The 23,352-nt window shown below is 41.9% G+C and overlaps 1 long non-coding RNA gene across 1 annotated transcript in view; it reads left to right on the forward strand.

Moving 5' to 3' along the window:
• The window catches only part of LOC132210541 (uncharacterized), a 162,081-nt gene that overhangs the window by 98,706 nt on the left and 40,023 nt on the right, over window positions 1-23,352 (forward strand). Inside the window, exon 2 of the long non-coding RNA XR_009446679.1 lies at window positions 5,638-5,838. This is a non-coding gene — a long non-coding RNA (uncharacterized LOC132210541). The remainder of the gene's footprint in view (window positions 1-5,637; window positions 5,839-23,352) is intronic.

Here is a 23,352-nt window from a genome sequence, read left to right on the forward strand (position 1 = left end):
ACTGTCCTCCTCACCACCTCCTTGGCCTAGTTGCCCAATGCTAGTTTTAGCTGGGGTACTCAGTACGGCGAGGTAGCTACAGTCCCGACAATTACCAGCACTCAAACTGCTGCTGGTTAGACTGCAGAGCTGCCTGCTATTCGATTGCCTGGCAATTCTCTCAGGTAGGACTGCTTCCCAAGGATTGTGCATAGATCTTGCCTTAAAACAATTAACTCGCTCCCATGTTTAAATTGTCACATTGTGAGTGCGCTCTGTCATCTCTGACATTATTTTTAACCAGAAGTGAATGGGGATTTCAGCACCCCCTAAAATCAAATCTGTGAGTGATTTTTTTTTCACTGTACATTCTTGGTGTAAAGGTTCATTCTGCAGTACTGCAGGAATCCCTGCTTAGAATCCCTGAATTCCCAACAGGTTCAAACTGATTTTACAGTTGTGATAAAGATCACTTCATCTGAAACCTATTGCACTCAATGCAGTCCAATACCCATCAAAATGCTGGACAACAACAATTTTACAGGTTGATTCAAAAATTTCTTATTTAAAAGTTTAATGATAAATGACTGTAGATAAAATATACTTAGCAGGGCACCTAAAAAGCATGAAAAGAATAATCAGATTGCAATTGTAGAAGAGGAATGCTCCTAAATCTAATCTGACTTGGTTGATTATAGGTATCGGAGTGCACATTGATCACTACGTTTTGGTATATCAACAACTTGTGATAAAGTGGATGCCAATATACCCACTGTGCACAAATCTAAACAGTTTTGGTTTCATGATAGAGTCGTTGAGATGCACATCATGGAAACAGATCCTTCGGTCCAACTCGTCCATGATGACCAGATATCCTAAATTAATCTAATCCCATTTGCCAACATTTGGTCCATAACCCTCTAAACCCTTCCTTTTCATGCACACATCCAGATGCCTTTTAAATGTTGTAATTATATTGGCCTCCGCCACTTCCTCTGGCAGCTCATTCCATACGCCCACCACTTTCTACATGAAAAAGCTGCCCCTGAGGCCCTTTTTAAATCTTACCCCACTCATCTTAAACTTGTGCCTCTGGTTTGGACTTCCCTACCCTGGGAAAAAGATCTTGCATATTCACCCTATCCATGCCCCTCATGATTGTATTAATTTCTATAAGGTCACCCCTCAGCCTCCGATGCTCTAGGGACCACATCTTATAAAATAACTAAATTAACTTGAAGTGTTGCAGAGTTGGCTCCAGAATTGCGGATATGTGTTATCTCTATGTTGCTGCAAATTTTAGTACTTACAAACCAAATGATGAGATGACATCAAAATATTGATGATGTGATACATCCAGAAGTTATTTAATGTGTCAGCAGGTTAAATGGTTAAAAAAGAAGCAAAACAGAGTCAATCTCATGCCTGCGTATATAATACAATTGGTATTTATCACCTGCTAGTATAATCACACAAATATCTTGAAATTTTCAGATGAACATATCAGACAAATTATTTTGATTTATTAATTTTAAAATTTTAAAATTCTAAATGCAGCTAAATATACCTATGTATCAAATAAGCAGATATAATTTTCTGCCCTAGAAATAGGCCAAGGCACTCATGTTATTGGGCTTTAGACTTCAATATAGTGGGGCTTGCAGCCAATGTTTTCAATCTCTACTGAAACTCCATTCCCTAGCTACTGAACCTGTCCTTACCTGAGGCAAACCAGTCTGTTCACTTGGTATCATGTTTCCAATAAATAAGTTTCCAATTACGTATTTGAGTTACAAGAAAGGTAATCTATTTCCATCCTCAAAACAACTCAGCCTATCTCACTGGCACTGAAACTCATCCTTGACTGTGTTACATTTAGGTTTAACAATGCATTCTTGATTTGTCTCTCAAACCCCCTGCAACATTAAGATCATCCAAAACTTGGTTGTCTACGTCTTAACTCACATGTCCCATTCGCCTGTCAAACCCGGGGGCTCAATAACATTGGTTCCAACTGAAGAAAAATCTTGATTTTAAAACTTTCAGCCATGTTTACAAATTCCAGCATGGCCTTCCTCCTTCCTATTTCTGTAACATCCTCTAAACTCACTGCCATTCAACAGATCAATGCTCATCATTTCTTGCTATTCTTTCTTCATATCATGTGGAGTGAATCAAATTGTCCGACGACTGTTATCTGTAATGCTAGGGACCACTGGAGGAGGCTGAGATGGATCAACCGCTCGATACTTCCATCTGAAAATTGCAGCAAATGCTTCAGCCTCAAGTTTTGGATTGATGTGATGGGCTGTCCTATCATTGAGGATGAGGATATTTGTGGAGTATTCACCTCCAGTGAGTTTTTTAATTGTCCACTACCATTCATGACTGGATGTGGCAGGACTGCAAAGCATAGAGTGGAATCACTCAGCTCTGTCTGTCACTTGCTGCTTGTGCTGTCTGGCAAGTAGTCCTGTCTGGTAACTTCACTTGTCTGACACCTCATTTTTTAAGCTTTTCCCAGTGCTGCTCCTGCTATGCCCTCCTGGACTTTCCATTGATCCCCTGGTTTGATGGTTCAGGTTGAGTAGGCGATACACTGGGACATAAGGTTGCAGATTGTGGAGGAGTACAATTCTGCTGTTGTTGTTGGTTGACAGTGCCTCATGGTTGCCTAGTTTTGAGTAGCTAGATCTGTTTGAAGTTTGTCCGATTTAGCACAGCAATAATGCTTCACAATACAATGGAGAGTATTCTCAATGTGAAGGCAGGACCTTGTCTCCACAAAGACTGCGCAGTGGTCACGTTTATTGATAGTGTCATGGAGAGATGTATCAACAGCTGACAGATTGGTAAAAATAAGGTCAAGCATGTTTTTGCCTCTTGTTGGTCCCTTTACTACCTGTCTCAGGCACTATCTAGCAACTGTGTCCCTTAAGACCCAACTAGCTTGAACACTAGTGCTGCTGCTGAACCATGCTTTGTGCTGGACATTGAAATCCTCCATCTAGAGTACTTTTCATGTCCTTGCCACCCCCATTGTCTCCTCCAAGAAGGAACATGGAGGAGTACTGATTCATCAACTAAAGGTAGACATTCTATAGTGATGAGCAGGAGGATTCCTTGCTCATGTTTAATTTATGAGCTTTCCCAGCGCCCAGAGTTAACGTGCTGGGTCTGAGCTGTCAGTGAAGGGCTTTGGCATGACCCTACTGGATATTTTGGACCCAGCTCATGAAACCATTGGCCAAAGGCTACAGAACTTTTGGGATGGACAATGAGTAAATATCAGATCTGGGACCCATGGGACAGAAATGTTGGGAGGCAAGTGGCCATTTGCACATTTCTAATTTTAAGCCCTGCACTATTGGGAACCATATCATCAGTTACTTAGATTCTATAAATCTAGAATTCTGTCTCAAAGAACTCTCCCTCTCATTTTCTCTTTCTTTCTTTCAGATATTCCTTACCCTACAAGTGATGATTTGACCATCTGTCTTAATAGCGCTTTATATGGTACTGTGTCAGATTTTGCTAAAATTCCTCTTGAAGCCCTTGGGAATGTTTCACTACAGCCATTAGATAAATGCAAGAAGTTAATATTGTTCTTGCAGGTCCCATATGATCCTAAGATCTAGCTTACTCATGTTCAGTCTCAGGACAAATCGACCATGAAGCAGAGAATTTCAAAAGGGCATTAGTTCTAATATTTGTATATGCAAAGGTCCCAATTCTCTCTTCAGGGTTGGGTAAAGGATAATGACACTATTGACTAGAAATGTGAATTTTCTGTTCATTAAGAGCTTAGTAGGCCATCCAGCATCCAAAAACCAGATCCCATAGTTGAGGAATGGCACTTCAGAATAATTAATCATCCATCCTAAAAAATATGATAAAGCATTTAATACACAATGTGATAATACTAGCTCTTTCTTTTATTATTACATGTTTAATAGAAACTTCAACTTTGATGTAGGGTTTTAAAGAAGAGTTTTATTTTCATAATGCAAGCATTCTTTGATGAAAGGGTTAAAGGTGCTTATAATTACAAGTACAATTCCAGTAGCTCAAATGTCAATTGCAATCTTATTTTTATAACCTGGCTTTAAATCAGACTTTTATGGGCCAAAGAAAGTACTGTGCTTGTGTCTTTACACGTGCAGCATTCTACTCCTGAGAGTGGGCCACTGTTTAAAGATTTTGAATACTCTTCAGATGGTTTTAACTCTGTAAATCCCTTCACCAGCAGAAACCAGCTGATTGGGCAATCTGCACCAACGCTGCCAGCAACAGACTGATTGTCATTGAGATCTATCCAAATCTAATAGTGTCATTTTTAACTATATAAATGACAGGTTCCAAGAAATCACCGGGACCAGATTGCAATTTGTACTTGGCAGCCTGCATTACAAGTTGTAATGGGTTTCCCAATAGTACAACTTAACAAGGAAGCAGATTGGGGCCAGAGAGTCAGTTAAAGCAAAGTTTCAATTGAGTGTTTTTTTTTCACTTTTCCTGTGAGGCCGAGAAGAACTCCCCAGTGGCCCACAAATAAATCAAAGTTCAGCTGAAGTCTTGCCCATTTGTCCTAATCTCAGGACCCACATGGCTGGATCTTCAGTTAGTATGACAGACAGACTTCATTTGAAATGTATATTGGAAAATGAAAGTTTGGTCTGCTGTGTTGAAGGTAAAAGACAATTTTATTTATAACTAAGAGCAAAAGTTAAACTGTGTGTGGTGTTCGCTCATTCACTACACAAGAATATGTAAATTTTGGAAGAAACTGGATTTATTAACTTTATGTGACAAGTTGGTACCAGGCACCACTGGACTTCAAAATAGAAAACTGCCCAGCAAAGTTTGTGGCTTGGTTTTAAGGAGCAGTAGACACAGAATTGCGAGCGGAGTTGTGCTCCCAGCCCTCCAACTGTCTGAAAGAAAGCAAGTCTCTTCTCTTTCCCCCACTCAGGTGAGTGGAAAAGCAACAACACTCAAAGATTCTGCAAGCTAGAAACAAAAATTTCTACCTCAAGCCAGGGCCAGATACCAAGTTGAGCTTTGCCAGATATAACTGATGGCTATGGTTGACAACAATGTGATATCATCGCCAATTTTTTTTTTAAACTGTGAGAAAGTCACCTCATTTCCCCTTATAACAAAGTGTGGAGCTGGATGAACACAGCAGGCCAAGCAGCATCTCACGAGCACAAAAGCTGACGTTTCGGGCCTAGACCCTGATGCTGCTTGGCCTGCTGTCTTCATCCAGCTCCACACTTTGTTATCTTGGATTCTCCAGCATCTGCAGTTCCCATTATCATTCATTTCCCCTTATGGTCCTTTTTGCCAATATTTTCACATAATATTCCTAAAGAAAAACCTGTTTCTCTATTCCATTTGTCCTTCCTATTTATGAATGAATGTGTGCATGTTTGGATGTAAGAGGGGATACAGTTTAAATTTTCTTCATTAGAAATTAATAATCTTTAACAAATGGCATAAAATGGATTAAGTTAAGATTTTATTTTCTTATTTACTAATGGAACCTGGTATGGGTTTCTTTTATCATAGGTAGAGGTCACAGTCAAAAATTAACTACTCTAGTATTCATCCCTTATACCTATGCCATCTTTAAATAGTCATTATATACTTTGACAGATACTGGTATTCTGAACTGCTTAGTGAAAGATGGAATCTGGACACGTTGGAGAAGCAAAATATAGCACTGTGATTCTCCAAAAGCGATGCGAATGTCCCACTGGACAGGATGATCCAGAGAAGATGCATCCTCTTCTCAGAGGATGACCAGAAGACAACACTTCACCAGACCCTGCCAGCCTTACTGAGGTTGCCACCCAGGTCAGTGCCTTTGTCAAGAGTGCAGAAAAGTGGTCAGCACGAGCTTCTCCATTCTGCCAAAGTAGGAGCCACGCTCTTCAGTCAGCAACCTCACACTTACTATCTCTGCTACTGCATCCATCCCCCAACCAAAGCTCATGCTCTGCCATTCTATTATTGAGTGCAATACCTTCCTTCACTTGCACTCATTCTACCTTCTACACCTCTAACCCTGTACGGCCTCTGCCCTGCATCTTTGGTCCTTTGGTACATCTCACAAACTTTCCCTCAAATGCACACTAGAATCCCATTGGCCCTCTTTGGCTCATTACAGGAAAAGTCAGCTGATAACAGAGCAGAGAGAGCCCGTATGAACAGACAGATGACCCTAACCCATGGCCTTACCCCATACACAGATAGAATCCTGCCCTTCGTAGGAGACGGCCATCTTGACAAATATATGAATAGGATGGGGATAGAGGGATACAGTCCCTGGAAGGGTTGTGACAGGCAGCATGTCAGTGCAGGCTTAGAGGGGTGAAGGGTCTGTTCCTGTGCTGTAATTTTCTTTGTTCTTTGTTCTTAAGACTGGGATTGCTTCTGTAGACAGAAACATCCATTACCATCGAACAATTAAGTACCACACTTCATACCACAGTGACTCTCATATTAACTTTGGCATTCTTAGATTGCTCAAAATCAGGTATCTGCTCAGTCCCAGGCAGGAGAGGACCATGTGGTGTTGGTATTGAGTGCATTCATCCAAATAGATAGGGAAAAGTAACAGGGGCAGAACCATATATAAAATACAATTCATCAATCCCAGAAGCTGCCTCTGGACCAGCGCCCTCTGAACCTGGTAGATAGGTGCACATAACCTATACTTCATATCACCCCAGCCACTGGTGTCCAGGACAGAAGGCATGGCTGAGCATGCTCGCATAACTATGGAAGGACACACGGTGTACTTCACTGTCAGCAGCTTCCAGCCTTAGTCTGAATGTGCTGGTACTGCTCCAACCATCCATGCCCCCTTCCTAAAATCCCATCTGTGTATATCTGTTCTTTCAGTGTGCACTGCCAGTGAATAGTAGAAGTGCTGGAATGGGTCTCACTGGACTTCTCATCTAATCCCGCCCCAAATCGATCAGACCCCTAAAAGAATCTGCCCCCAGGACTTTTTTTTTACAGATTTCTTAATGACCAGAAAGGTCCTTAGATAAATGTCTCATCTATAATATAGAAATCAATGTGTGTGGAAGCAGGTGAATGCCTGTAATGGCAAGGAACTTAAATAAATAACACTGAAGCAAAACTTTCGATCAGAGAATAGCACTATTTCAGTCATTCAGTAATAGATTTGGAACTGTTGAAATGATTGGAGCGCAATTTTTCTCTGAAGCCATGGAAATTCAAATAGCTTCCTTCCAGTAACCACTAAAAGAAGTGGTAGAAATGTGCTTTGAAGTACCTGACATTTCTAAAATACTGGCAACATAAATTGCACTGTGATTAGACTATGTGCCTACACAGTCAATCTGTTTTGGGGTAATTAAACCTGAAAGCAGTTATCAATCAGTGTTTCTTCCTGTTAAAATTACAGTCAGATGGGCAGTATGGAAACTAGACATGTGCCATTGCAAGATATAATCCACTTCAGTGCATAGTTTAGGGAACAATAGATTGCAGTTAATTGAATAGAAACAGAAGATAAAACTACTTTATGTCTAGAAACATTATTTCAAATGCAACTAATTCTTTAACTGGTGCTTTTATCTGCAAAAACTGCTCAACTGATCAGTGACAAATGTTTTTTTATAACAAATTCAATGTCATAGAGACAAACGATTTAGTTGTATCTTTGTGATTGTTTTAAAGCTTTCTCAAAATGCAGAGAGGCCTGATGAAGGAAGTGTAGAATAGTTTACACATCAGAAGATATTTCCTTTTAACCTCAGGAACAAGTTATCAGCTTGTGCAATGAATGTGCATCCACTTCAAGTGCTCAAAGAGGAAATGAACAAGTCTCAGACTGAGACAATATTGGGGTAGTATAGAGATTAGTATTGAACAATGAACCATGATAACAAAGTGTGGAGCTGGATGAACACAGCAGGCCAAGCAGCATCTTAGGAGCACAAAAGCTGACGTTTTGCCCCTAGACCCTTCATCAGAAAAGGGGGATGGGGGGAGTTCTGAAATAAATAGGGAGAGGGGGGAGGTGGAGCGAAGATGTATAGAGGAGAATATAGGTGGAGAGGAGACAGACAAGTTAAAGGGGCGGGGTTGGAGGCTGTAGAGGTGAGGTAGGGAGGTAGGGAGGGGACAGGACAGCCCGGGGAGGACGGACAGGTCAAGGGCACGGGATGAGTTTAGTAGGTGGGAAATGGAGGTGCGGCTTGAGGTTGGTGGAGGGGTTAGGTGAGAGGATGAACAGGTTAAGGAGGCGGGGACGAGCTGGGCTGGTTTTGGGATGCAGTGGGGGTGGGGAGATTTTTAAGCTTGTGAAATCCACATTGACACCTTTGGGCTGCAGAGTTCCCAAGCGGAATATGAGTTGCTGTTCCTGCAACCTTCGGGTGGCATCATTGTGGCACTGCAGGAGGCCCAAGATGGACATGTCATCCAAGGAATGGGAGGGTACCTTGAAATGGTTCGTGACTGGGAGGTGCAGTTGTTTACTGCGAACCGAACGTAAGTGTTCTGCAAAGCGGTCCCCAAGCCTCCGCTTGGTTTCCCCAAAGTAGAGGAGGCACCGGGTACAGCAGATGCAGTATACCACATTGGCAGATGTGCAGGTGAACATCTGCTTGATGTAGAAAGTTATCTTGGGGCCTGGGATGGGGGTGAGGGAGGTGGTGAGGGTGCAAGTGTAGCACTTCCTGCGGTTGCAGGGGAAAGTGTGGGTGTGGTGGGGTTGGAGGGGTGTATGGAGCAGACAAGGGAGTCCCGGAGAGAGTGGTCTCTCTGGAAAGCAGACAAGGGTGGGGATGGAAAAATGTCTTGGGTGGTGGGGTCGGATTGTAGATGGCGGAAGTGTCGGAGGATGATGCGTTGTATCTGACGGTTGGTGGGGTGGTATGTGAGGACGAGGGGGATCCTCTTTTGGCGGTTATTGCGGGGACGGGGTGTGAGGGATGAGTTGCGGGAAATATCCGGAGACACTGTTGAGGGTGTTCTCGACCACTGCAGGGGGAAGGTTGCGGTCCTTGTGCTCCTAAGAAGCTGCTTGGCCTGCTGTGTTCATCTAGCTCTACACTTTGTCATCTCAGATTCTCCAGCATCTGCAGTTCTCATCCTCTCTGAACCTTATGATAACTTGTCTTCTGAAACCATTTTGCTTAAGTGTAATTGTCAGGAATTTTCCACATTATTCTCCCCACAGATTGAGTTTAGATTCTCTCTTTTTCTGACAACAACATGAGCTTGTAATGGGTGCAGGTGAGGTGGGAAGTAAGGATGGGAGGGTATCAAGATGTACAGTAAGATGATTAATTGCTCCACAACAACATGAGACAAACTCGCAGGACCAGCTGGTCTTTACTTCCTCTTGAACTATTAAGGGACAAGTGGAAGATCTAGTTCAAAGGTGATACAGTAGGCATGCTGCTGCATGAGGTCAGTACAGGACTGTTATTTTATAATGCAAAGAGCACCCTTCAAGCAAAGATGGAAGCTTACTGTGAATGTCAGTACAGATATAGCACAGGCTCCTTCTCTGAGTAATTGTTAAAAAAACAGTGGCACTTCGCCACACATTGAAGAGAGGCAAATGTCATTAGCAGGACCAAGAAATTTTAAATTTCCAGACGAATTAGAAACAAGAGAATTAATTTTAAGATTACCTCCTGCAATTGATTACTTTTGCAGGGAATTACTTCTATGGCAATAAGAAGATTAGATGCTGTAAGAAATGCAATGAACTGACAAATTTTACCATCCTAACTTGATTATTAAATGTATTTCTTAAGGTTGCAATACCCAAAATAGTTAAATGTGTTGAGCAGATGCCGAATGATTTCAGACGTTCCTGGCAAGAAAACAGAGTAGTGTTACTGCATCATTAGCATAATTTTTGTATTTTCAATGACAATACAACATGGGAAGTGTCATAGCTCTGTGCAATGATATGCATTGTGGGTGCTCCAAAGCCCATTTTGTGAATCGGTAAGTGAGAAACTTGATGCTTTATGATGTCATCAAGTCATACAGCATGGAAACAAACCTTGGATCCAGCCAGTCCACACCAACTATATTCCCAAACTAAACCAGTCCCACCTGCCTGCACCCAGTCCATATTCCTTCAAACCCTTAGAGTCATACTGCATGGAAACAGATCCTTCAGTCCAACCGGTCCATGCCTATCATGTTCCCAAACCAAACCAGTCCCACCTGCCCGCATGTGACCAATATCCCTCCAAACCCAAAGAGTTTAGTTATACAATCCCAGCTCACTTTGCTAATGTGCTACTGCTGAATCGCTCCAATGGCATAGCCAGCTTTCATTCCAGGTTGGTGGGCAGAAAATTGGCAAAAAGATATTTCAAAACCCAACAAGAAAGAAGGCCTATTACTTCACTTCTTCAAGAGAAATGGTTCATCCAAAGCATGGTAAAATTAAATTCAAGGAAAGCACAAAAAATTGAAACACAGAAACAAAGACATTTCCTCCTTTTCCTAGCTACCTCAGTTCTGAAGAAGGGTCACTGGATCCAAAATGTTAACACTGATTCCTCACCACAGATGCTGCCAGGCCTGCTGAGCTTTTCCAGAAATTTCTGTTTTTGTTTCTAATTTAGAGCATCAGTCGTTCTTTCGGTTTTTATTTTGTAATTCAGATGGAACTCTGATGGTCATGTGTGCAAATGGCTATATCTTACAAACATAGCAAACGTGCAATGATGACAAAGCTAACAGACCTCACAGCTTGGTTACTCAAATCAAGTCAGAAATGCTCCTAACATTAGTAAGAGAACAGATACCAGTCTAAAATGAACATGTGAATGAATGAATGAATGAATGAAGAATTGAAATGATAATGAAAAATGAAAGAACGAGCATGATCTAAACACTGCGCTAGACAGCTGTATTTGAGAACCTGCTATGAGCAAATGTAAATAAAGGAGTGTCACAGTACATAAGGAGTTGAAGAGCCTTATTTAGAGATAAGGAGCAAGCAGTCTTGGAGATAATCACCCACAACACGAGATACTCGAGACTGGGAACTCAAAATGCAGCTAGCAGAAATGGCTTAAAGCACTAGATAAAGGCTTGAGTTTGCTGATGACCAGACAGTCATTATTCCAGCATGGTCAGGAAAAATTTCCATTGTAGCAGACTCTGAAAGATTACCAGGAAACTGAAGATTCTGCAGGGCAATTCCTCTCCACTTGAAAACCTCCAAAACAATTTATGTAAATGAGGAATTCAGAGAGTTCAAAAAAAATTAGGTAAATAATTATTTAGGAAATGTCAAACTATTAAATGTATAGTCTAACTCCTAAGTAACTATTCTACTGAGCCTACTCTTAACTCACCTAACTACACCTCTTCAGACTACTTATACCCCAAAAACTTGACCTGACACCATCTCTCTCCACAGCCCCGCCCACTGCTGACCAATCCTGACAAAAAACATGAAAACTAGCTTACAAAGAAAGCTTTGGTGGAGACTGAGCACCACTATGCAACCACATAGAAGTTAGCAATTACATGGTGGCGTGAAAGATTCACAGATTGCCTAATGAGACTGAAATTCCATGTTAAAATTGACCGAAAGTAACATTATTGGAATCTAAAGAAATCTCAAAAATGCCTCCAAACATATAATAATTCAGGCTTGGGCTGCTGAAATGTGTACAGAGCATAGTCTATGATTTAGAACAAGAAGAATCTTATTTCATAACAATAACCAGCACTTTGCCAGCAAATGAGCAAATGTACAGAAAAATCTGTGAAGCTCAAAAATCTGAGAAGGATTGCGTAAAGGTCAAAATCTGTGTCTGAAATATTGTCCAGCAGGCCAAGCACTGAAGCAAAAACAATACTTGACAATAGACATGGCATAGACATTTGTGTACAACCATAGAATGGTTATACTAAAGTCAACAAATGGGGAAATCCTACAGAAGCTCAGGGTAGACATATAAGTCTCAAGAAAAGTAGAACAAAAGCACAACAACCAGTGTGATGGTCAAATATTTCAGATGGCATACATTATGCCAAATGCATGCCACACACTGCCACCTTTGGAACTAATAATTATGCTAACAATTCCAAAAATGGCATAGGAAAGGCTCCTGATGGGTTTATTTGATGTTAGAGTGAAGCTACATTTAGTTCTGATCAAGTATACCACAGCAGTCTCAGAGAAATAAATAGAGATCTTTACAAAAAATTGTCTCCTAATAAGGCCTAATAAACAAGGACTTCTGGCAGTTCACTTTGGAGGCAGGCATTAAGCAGGATGTGGGATGAGTTTATCCTCAATCAAATGGAGAGGCTGAAAGAGCAGTGAAGACTTTGAAGCCACTGATGAATCTAAGCTGAAAATTAGTGTTATTCAGTTACAGTGCAATTGAATAATGAGTGCTCATCAGAGGAATTGTTAACAGGGAAGATTAAAAATGGGTGTACCAGTTTTAGAACATGACATCAAGCCAAATATACCTTATCAAGATCACAGGAAGATTATGTAATGAGAAAATGTCACAGCAAACAGCAGCAGATCTGATGTAACTCCAAACACAGGGAAAAATCTCTGTTAAATGGACAAAATGTCTGGTTCAGGGGCAGGTACAAATATACGACTCAGAATCGGGTCTCAGTCAGTCAGTGCCCCAAGCCCATTTTGCTATTCATGTAGATGATGGTTAATCTGATTGAAACCCCGAATTCACATTTCTCCTAAATCTACTACCCAATAACCATTCATCCCATTAATTAACAAGAATCTATTTCCCCCCACCTTAAAAATATTGAAGCATTCTGCATCCACGACCTTTTCAGAGGAAGCGTTCCAAAGACTCATGTTTCTCAAAGAATAAAATTTGCCTAATCTGTACTAAATGGGCAACCCTGATTTTTAAAGTGGCACCCAGTTCTAGATTCTTCCATCAGAGAAAATATCCTTCCCACATCTGCTGTACTGAACCCCTCAGGGTCTTACAGGCTTCAATGAAGCCACCTCTCATTCTTCTAACCTCCCATGGCTACAAGCTAACGTCTTCAACCCTTCAAACCATTCCAGGTATTAGTTGAATAAACTTTTTCTGAGCTGCCTCCAATGCATTTACACCCTTCCTATGTGAGATGACCAATACTGTGTGCAGTACTTAACATCAAGTACATAATTTCAAGAAATGTTTGGAGTCACTGGATTCTGCAAAGGCTATGATCCCTGATAACATTCCTGCAATAATACAGAAGACATGGGCTCTAGAGCTTGTCACTTCCCTAGCCAAGCTGTTCCAGTACAGTTACAATCCTCGCATCTATCCAACAATGTGGGAAATTGCCTAGGTGTGTCCCGTATAAAAAGCAAGATGGATCCAACCTGCCCCATCAGTCTACTCTTGATCACCAGTAAAGTGATGGATGGTGCCATCAACAGCACTATCAAAGCAGCATCTGCTAAGCAATAGCCTGTTCAGTGGCATGCAGTTTGGGTTCTGCTGGGCCCACTCAGCTCCAGACCTCATTACAGCATTGGTTCAAGCATAGACAAAAGGGCCAAATATCAGAGGAGAGGTGAGAGTAACGGCTCTTGATATCAAGGCTGCTTTCGACTGAGTATAGCATCAAGGAGCCCGAGAAAAACTGGAATCAATGGGGATTAGGGGGCAAACTCTCCAGCTCCTGAAGTCATACCTGGCACAAAGAAAATAATTGTGATTGTTGGAGGTCAGTCATCTCGGTTCCGGGCATCTCTGCAGGTGTTCCTCAGAGTCGTATCCTAGATCCAACAATCTTCAGCTGCTTTATCAGTGACCTTCCCTTCATCATAAGGTCAGAAATGGGGATCTTCATTGATGACTGCACAACGTTCATCACTATTTATGACTCCTCAGTTGTTGAAGTGATCCATGTTCAAATGCAACAAGATCTGGACAATATCCAGGGTTGGGCTGACAAATGGCAGGTAATATTCATGCCACACAATTACCAGGCAATGACCATCTCCAATAAGAGATTATCTAACCACCCATGCCCCCTCCACCTTGACATTTAACAGTGTTACCATTACTGAATCCCCAACATCCTTGGGGTTACCATTGACCAGAAACTCAAATGGACTCACCACATAAACATAGTGACTACAAGAGTAGGTCAGAGGTTGGAAATATGCAGTCAGTAACCACTGACTCCCCAAAGCTTGTCCATCATCTATAAGGCACAAGTCAGGAATGTAATGGAATTCTCCTCAGTTGCTTGGATGGGTGCAACTCCAACAACACTCACAAAGCTTGGTGCCATCCAGGACAAAGCAGCCTGCTTCTTAACTTGGTGCTTAGCTCCTTTACTGATGATGCAAGACCTCCTTCTTCGTCTTGCTTATATCCTTGGTAACCATTTGAAACACCTCCACCGGATTGTTCCCCTTCCACAACAATTCCTCTGCAGTTCCGAGCAGATATCCCAAACCCTGGCACCAGTCATGTAACACAACCATATGGTTGAATGCTCTTTGCTGTGGAGAATGACATTAATTCCCCCACATTACACTGTCTCCTATTGCCCACTACATTGCTTTTTGTTCTTGCCTCTCAGATGGATTTTTCCATCACAGTGCCACAGTCAGTTAACTCATTTGCCTTGCAGCTTACACTCATCCAGACAAGCTAAAACAACATCCAACCTTTTGGAAAATTGCAAAGAATAAGGACCCTCTGGGTTATATGGATGCCTCCTGATAAAAAGAATCCAGGTAACATTAACCTTGTCTGATGTTTCACCAAGTCTGTAGTTTAGCCTTTAGCTGGATGTCAAAACTGCTCAGGTTTCAAAAACATGCTGGAGACATGATCGTTCTGAATCAACGGTATCCAAGGGACTCCCATATGCTGCAACTATGTTATATCACCTGTACTGCTATACTTCAAGTTTAGAAATGGCAAAACCTTGGCACCATGTAAGACAGAGTTGTCCATTTGTTGATGCCTTATCCACAAATGTATAAATTGCCTCACTTCATGAATGACATCCTAAGGTTGCAATATGTTCTATACACAGAATACACTGCAACAACTTACCAAGGCTTGTTTTCTTTGACAGCACATCATTTAACTAAAACCTCCATCACTTAGAAGTGCTATTGTTGCTAAAACGAATTGAGAAATCACAGCTTTGTGATTTGGACTTTGATCTTCAAACTTTTGTTTTCCTTTTCTATATTTTTACAACCATCTGTATGAAACTGTCTGTCTTATGGCTGTTTCATTCATGAATGAGAATGTGTGCATTTAGAGTTTTAAAAGGGGTATAGATTAAGTCATATGGCAATAGATTAAGAATCCATTCTTTCTCAGTACCCTTTGTTAAAGAATAAGCATGTTCACTTTAATTAGTTTTTTACTTGTTAATGGAAAAGAACGTTGTAATTTGCTCCTGTCCTGAATAGCAGTTACAGGAAAATTGATCATCTTAGTGGTTTAGTATGGTACTTACATATTTGTGGTGCCTTCTCGAATTGTGGAGCTCAATTATCAGCATACTTTTTCCAATTGTGAGATACATTGTTTACTGTTATGTCGAGCACTATTTAGGTTTCTTCTATAATTCTGAGGAAATTTGAATTCTAGACAAAATGTCAGCATTTATATTGCTTTTCCTTGCAATGTGCACAGGTTCTAAGTAATAGTAGACTCCACAAAAAATTCTAGCATTCCGATATTTCGCTTTTTTCCACAAAGGCTAAATTCAGTACATAATATATGCTTCAAAATGTTTAAGTGTATGTAGGAATCTGAATTTCTTCTTCTGCTGTAGTGTATCACATTGGTGTCAATTAAGCTTTTTAGATTTTCTGCGCTTGACCCAATTTCCTGGAACAGGAACGCATCTACCCCAGGTCATTAGTATCAGATGCCATTGAGAAAGGCTTAGTTCAATTGGGGGCAGAAGTTTCATAACTTTCAAAAGAAAAGTCATTCCAGACTCAAATTGTTAGTTCCATTCTTCTCTTCACAGATGCTGCCAAACCTGTTGAGCTTCTCTTACATTTTCCATGTTTGTTTTACTATATGCCAATAGTGATGTTTAACGTGTCTGTCTCCTCTCCACCTATCTTTTCCTCTATCCACCTTCGATCCAGTATCTCTTTAACAAATTTAATTTGGTAAGACATTCTGTACTTCTGGCCCCACTGATACAGTCTTCTAAGTGAGGAATTAATTAGGAATCTGCCATTGTTGCTGCACTAATCTTTCTGTGGCCTATACAGAATGGAGTTGAACCATCAGGCTTAGACACTAACATGGCTCTGGAACTGCAATTGTTTTAAGTGGATTTCATTAGATGATTTTCCAACAGGTGTTGCTTTTCTCTTGTGATGCTGTTTTTCTGGACCTAAGTGATAAGGATACTGTTTTATTGGAGAGGATTATCCAATCTATGCCATGTATGTTAATTCTGGTTTGTCCACACAGACACCTGTTAGATCTCTTCATTGCTCAGTCACTAAGTATGAAAATATGTTGTTTAACTTGCATAGTAGTTCTGCAGTAGCTAACCAGGTATTAGGGAGGATCAATTTCACAGTTTTCTAGCCTCTGTTTTACAAAACTTCATCATGTCCTTGTGATGTCCTGGCACGGAAAAGGAACGAACAAACACATTCTTCAGATTTCCACATCCCTTTTATGTCCTACACATGTTTTCATGGGCTATTTTTAATATCTCTTGGCAATCATTGGGTGCCATTACTAGATGGAGAATTGCAAATAATAGGTTTGTGTAGAAGGTCTTCATTTCCTAGGCAGAATTCCACTTTTCACAAAACAGCATTCCAGAACTCTCTCTGCTTCAACTTCCACTTGAGTCAATTGGGCTACTTAACCCTAGATGAGTTTACCGAGCCTCAAATGGAGAAAATTAATCAATGTTTCCTTTAGATCATCAAAATCTGTAAAGAAAATTTGAGGAATCAAATATGTGTCTGAGGTTCAAATTGTATCAGAGATAATGGGAACTGCAGATGCTGGAGAATCCGAGATTACAAAGTGTGAAGCTGGATGAACACAGCAGGCCAAGCAGCATCTAAAGAGCACAAAAGCTGATGTGTTGGGGTGAGGCCCTTCATCAGAGAGGGCAATGGGGAGAGGGTTCTGAAATGAATAGGGAGAGGCGGGTAGGCGGATTGAAGGTGGATAGAGGAAAAGATAGGTGGAGAGGAGACAGACACGTTAAAGGGGCGGGGATGGAGCCAGCAAAGGTAAGAATAAGTGGGGAGATAGGGAGGGGATAGGTCAGTCCAGGGAGGACGGACAGGTCAAGGGTGGACGAGATGAGGTTAGGAGGTAAGGAATGGGGGTGCGGCTTGAGGTGGGAGGAGGGGATAGGTGAGAGGAAGGACAGGTTAGGGAGGCAGGGACGAGCTGGGCTGGTTTTGGGATGCAGTGGGGGGAGGGGAGATTTGGAACCTGGTGAAATCCACATTAATGCCATTGGGCTGCAGGGTTCCCAAGCAGAATATGAGTTGCTGTTCCTGCAACCTTCGGGTGGCATCATTGTGGCACTGCAGGATGCCAAGGATGGACATGTCGTCTAAGGGATGCGAGGGGGAGTTGAAATGGTTCACAGCTGGGAGGTGCATTTGTTTATTGTGAACCAAGCGGAGGTATTCTGCAAAGTGGTCCCCAAGCCTCCACTTGGTTTGCCCAATGTAGAGGAGGCCACACCGGGTACAGCGGATGCAGTATACCACATTGGCAGATGTGCAGGTGAACATCTGCTTGATGTGGAAAGTCATCTTGGGGCCTGGGATGTAGGTGAGGGAGGAGGTGTGGGGCAAGTATGGTACTTCCTGTGGTTGCAGGGGAAAGTGCCGGGTGTGGTGGGGTTGGAGGGGAGTGTGGAGCAGACAAGGGTGTCCCGGAGAGAGTGGTCTCTCCGGAAGGCAGACAAGGGTGGGGATGGAAAAATGTCTTTGGTGGTAGGGTCCATCTCGTCATTGTCTACAGGAATAGTGCCAGATGACTGGAGGATAGCAAATGTGGTTCCCTGTTCAAGAAGGGGAGTAGAGACAACCCTGGTAATTATAGACCAGTGAGCCTTACCTCAGTTGTTGGTAAAGTGTTGAAAAAGGTTATAAGGGATAGGATTTATAATCATCTAGAAAAGAATAAATTGATTAGGGATAGTCAGCACGGTTTTGTGAAGGGAAGGTCGTGCCTCACAAACCTTATTGAGTTCTTTGAGAAGGTGACCAAACAGGTAGATGAGAGTAAACCGGTTGATGTGATGTATATGGATTTCAGCAAGGCGTTCGATAAGGTTCCCCACAATAGGCTATTGTACAAAATGCGGAGGAATGGAATTGTGGGAGATATAGCAGTTTGAATCGGAAATTGGCCTGCTGAAAGAAGACAGAGGGTGGTAGTTGATGGGAAATGTTCATCCTGGAGACCAGTTACTAGTGGTGTACCGCAAGGGTCGGTGTTGGGTCCACTGCTGTTTGACATTTTTATAAATGACCTGGATGAGGGCGTAGAAGGATGGGTTAGTAAATTTGCAGACGACACTAAGGTTGGTGGAGTTGTGGATAGTGACGAAGGATGCTGTAGGTTGCAGAGAGACATAGATAAGCTGCAGAGCTGGGCTGAGAGGTGGCAAATGGAGTTTAATGCAGACAAGTGTGAGGTGATGCACTTTGGTAGGAGTAACCAGAAGGCAAAGTGCAGGGCTAATGGTAAGATTCTTGGTAGTGTAGACAAGCAGAGAGATCTCGATGTCCATGAACACAGATCCTTGAAAGTTGCCACCCAGGCTGACAGGGCTGTTAAGAAGGCATACAGTGTTTTATCTTTTATTAATAGAGGGATCGAGTTCCAGAACCAAGAGGTTATGGTGAAGCTGTACAAAACTCTGGTGCAGCCGCACTTGAAGTATTGTGTACAGTTCTGGTCACCGCATTATAAGAAGAATGTGGAAGCTTTGGAAAGGGTGCAGAGGAGATTTACTAGGATGTTGCCTGGTATGGAGGGAAGGTCTTACTAGGAAAGGCTGAGGGACTTGAGGCTGTTTTCATTAGAGAGAAGAAGGTTGAGAGGTGACTTAATTGAAACATAAAAAATAATCAGAGGGTTAGAAAGGGTGGATAGGGAGTGCCTTTTTCCTAGGATGGTGACAGCGAGCACGAGGGGGCATAGCTTTAAATTGAGGGGTGAAAGATATAGGACAGATGTCAGAGGTAGTTTCTTTACTCAGAGAGTAGTAAGGGAATGGAACGCTTTGCCTGCAATGGTAGTAGATTCGCCAACTTTAAGTACATTTAAGTCATCATTGGACAAGCATATGGACGTACATGGAATAGTGTAGGTTAGATGGGCTTCAGATCGGAATGACAGGTCGGCACAACATCGAGGGCCGAAGGGTCTGTACTGTGCTGTAATGTTCTATGTTCTATGTTCTATGTTCTAAGGGTCGAATTGTGAATGGCGGAAGTGTCGGAGAACGATTGCGCTGTATCTGGAGGTTGGTGGGGTGGTATGTGAGGACGAGAGGGATTCTCTTTTGGTTGCTATTGCGGGGACGGGGTGTGAGGGATGAGTTACGGGAATTGCGGAATACATGGTTGAGGGCGTTCTTGACCACCGCGGGGAAGGGAAGTTGCGGTCCTTGAAGAACGAGGACATCTGTGATGTGCGGGAGTGGAATGCCTCATCCTGGGAGCAGACACAGTGGAGGCGAAGGAATTGGGTATAGTGGATGGAATTTTTGCAGGAGGAGGTGTATTTCAGGTAGCTGTGGGAGTCGGTGGGCTTGAAATGGATATCGGTTGCTAGGTGGTTGCCAGAGATGCAGACAGAGAGGTCCAGGAAGGGGAGGGATATGTTAGAGATGGCCCAGGTGAACTTGAGGTTGGGGTGGAAGGTGTGGGTGAAGTGGATGAACTGTTTGAGCTCCTCTTGGGAGCATGAGGTGGCGTCGATGCAGTCATCGATGTAACGGAGGAAGAGATGGGGTTTAGGGCTGATGTAGGTACGGAAAAGGGACTGTTCCAAGTAACCTACAAAGAGACAGGCATAGCTTGGGCCCATGCAGGTACCCATGGCCACCCCCTTCTTCCGTAGGAAGTGGGGGGAATCGAAAGAGAATTTGTTGAGGGTGAGGACGAGTTCAGCTAGGCAGATGAGGGTGTCGGTGGAGGGTACTGTTCGGGCCTGCAGGACAGGAAGAAGCAGAGGGCCTTCAGGCCATCTGCGTGGGGAATGCAGGTGTACAGGGACTGGACATCCATGGTGAAAATGAGGCGTTGGGGACAGGGGAATTGGAAGTTTTGGAAGACGTGGAGGCCGTGGGTGGTGTCATGGACATAGGTGCTCCTGGACCAAGGGGGAGAAAATGGAATCCAGATAGGTGGAGATGCGTTTGATGGTGCAGGAGACAATGGGTTGACCAGGTCAGGCGGGTTTGTGGATTTTGGGAAGGAGATAGAAGCAGACAGTGCAGGGTTGGGGAATAATGAAGTTGGAGGCTGTAGGTGGGAGGTCACCTGAGGTGATGAGGTTGTGGATAGTTTGAGAGATGATGGTTTGGTGCTCAGGGATGGGGTCATGATCCAGGGGGTAGAACCCCTCGCATTCCTTAGACAACGTGTCCATCCTGGGCCTCCTGCAGTGCCACAATGATGCCACCCGAAGATTGCAGGAACAGCAACTCATATTCCGCTTGGAAACCCTGCAGCCCAATGGTATCAATGTGGACTTCACAAGCTTCAAAATCTCCCCTCCCCCCACTGCATCCCAAAACCAGCCCAGCTCGTCCCCGCCTGCCTAACCTGTTCTTCCTCTCACCTATCCCCTCTTCCCACCTCAAGCAATACCTCCATTCCTTACCTCCTAACCTCATCCCGCCCCCTTGACCTGTCCATCCTCCCCGGAATGACCTATCCCCTCCCTACCTCCCCACTTATACTCACCTCCACAGGGCCCATCCCCGCCCCTTTAACTTGTCTGTCTCCTCTCCACCTATCTTCTCCTCTATCCACCTTCAATCCGCCTCCCCTCTCTCCCTATTTATTTTAGAACCCTCTCCCCCTCCCCCTTTTCTGATGAAGGGTGTAGGCCCAAAACGTCAGCTTTTGTGCTCCTAAGATGCTGCTTTGCCTGCTGAGTTCATCCAGCTCCACACCTTGCTATCTTGTGTCTGAGGTACCAGTTTGACCTCTCACATTAGAAGTTTATCACTCATTGTTCCATTCACTACACATTGATCACACTACTAGCCTTTGGCAAAACATATTTTATTTTTACGCATTTAAAATAGAAACAAAAGTGAGAAGTATTGCTCTAACTCCTACTCTATTTGAATACTTAATAGAATAATAGATTATTTTACCACTAAACAGGAACTGGTCCAACATAGTAGCATCCCATAATCACATAAACACATCCTTGACAAGGGCAAATTTGATAAAATAGATTGTCTCACAATCTGTGTTTCTCCAATCCAGGAAGAAAGAACAATGTGAGAAAATTCTGGTTGAGAAAGAGATGTGGCAGCTTCCACAACCAACTTGAAAACCCCAGGAATTGAAAACTAAACTAAAACTCTTGTTTCTATGGAAGCCTGACTCCACCCACTCATGCTGCTTCTATTGTTCTAACTTTTAAAAAAATCCATGGTGCCATAAGCTGTTTATTTTATTGGTTTGGCAGAAACAACTCAGTACCTCTGTCTTAAAACCTCTTGTTTAATAAAGAACAAAACATATCTCTTAAAGTCATAGTACCATCACACTCCAAAATCAAACTAAATAAAAAAAGATTTTCTGACCTTTCTTGAAGAAAACTAACCATCACTCGCCTGCCACTATTTTGAAATCCAAGTTTCAAAGAAGATACCAATATTCAAATTATACTGCTGTCATCAGGCCTTGTAGCTTCAAGTTAGCTGGAGGGCATATTTTCAGGAAGTGAGGATCATTAAGGGCATTGTGCATCAGCAGATGCATGCAGAAAGTAAAACTGTAGGACACAAGGACTCTTCATAATGCCTTTCACAGCATTTTCTAATTCTATTTTGAATTAATCATCCACAGTGTGGGATATGGATGACAAACATGGGTAGATAGAAAGCATGATTAATTAACATGTTATTTTAAACTTCACAGAATCTAATGTAGTTATTTTTAGGAATTACCATATTATTTCTTAAAATAAATCTTTTCTTGCGGAATTTTATGAAGGTAAAAATCGATTAATAAATATTTCGTATGTGTTCATATATTAATACCAATTTTTAAAACTATATTAATGCTGCATATGATTGATAATAGACAATGAAGATAATAAGAACATTTCCATCATTCATAAGGTGAACAAGTATAAACATTTCTCTTCCTCTTGACTCACACCTTGACTTCGCTTTGTAAATTTTTAACAAATGTGTGCTTTCTCCTTGTTAGCTCAGTGATAGCAATAAGCTGCTTCTGGAATCAAATTATTTTCTCTGTATTTACAAAATATAGTTATGACTCAAAAATCCCTAAAATTTGTATCAAGCTTCCAGCTGTTCAAAATTCAATTATTCATTATTTCTGAGGAAGATTCTCCCTTTTCTTGTTCATGACATGAAGCACACTAACACAACTTGTATTACATTTAAACACATGAATTACAACAGAAGAATTCAGCCTTTCTAGGCAATTATTTAAATTTTTATTGTGCTTATAGAAAAGCTCAGATTAATCCTAATAGTTAGGTCAGCAGATAACTGAAAAGTTTTAATAGTGTGGTTCCTTCTTATTTATTTACCAGGTAATTATAAGATTTTTTCACATTCATATTATATCATGAGGTTATTTGCTTATGCAAATTACAAACTTGCTTCATTTTAATTAAAACAGAATTGGACGTGTCTTCACACTTTATGTAGTTCAGATATGAGGCCTGAAAAATCTTCAGCTATTGTAAGCATCATAGTCTTGCCACAACAATAAAAGCAACTGTAATCATTGTTATATTGAAACATAATCTGGCATATTGTCTAATCATATATAGTTCAGAAAGTTGTTTTTGCCTTTGTATGTACTTTATATTTTTTATCTTGCCAACAGGGTACTGTTAGGAGAACCACATAGCTAAATACATGGTTCTGTATAAATATTTAAATAAAAACAGAATCAAATGAGTTACTGATAGTCTCAAGGCAGTTTCCATTGGAAGTAGAACCAGAATGCAGAGCTTCCGTCAGACCTGGCACTTGTTCAACAGTTGACTCTGAGCACTGCGAAATGCCAAGGGCATAGTAGACTAGACTTATAATTCAGTCAGCTGACAGGAAGAGAGGGGTCACTGACTGAAACACTTTGGT

The sequence above is a fragment of the Stegostoma tigrinum genome, chromosome 1 (assembly GCF_030684315.1).
Source record: "Stegostoma tigrinum isolate sSteTig4 chromosome 1, sSteTig4.hap1, whole genome shotgun sequence".
Classification (NCBI taxonomy): domain Eukaryota; kingdom Metazoa; phylum Chordata; class Chondrichthyes; order Orectolobiformes; family Stegostomatidae; genus Stegostoma; species Stegostoma tigrinum.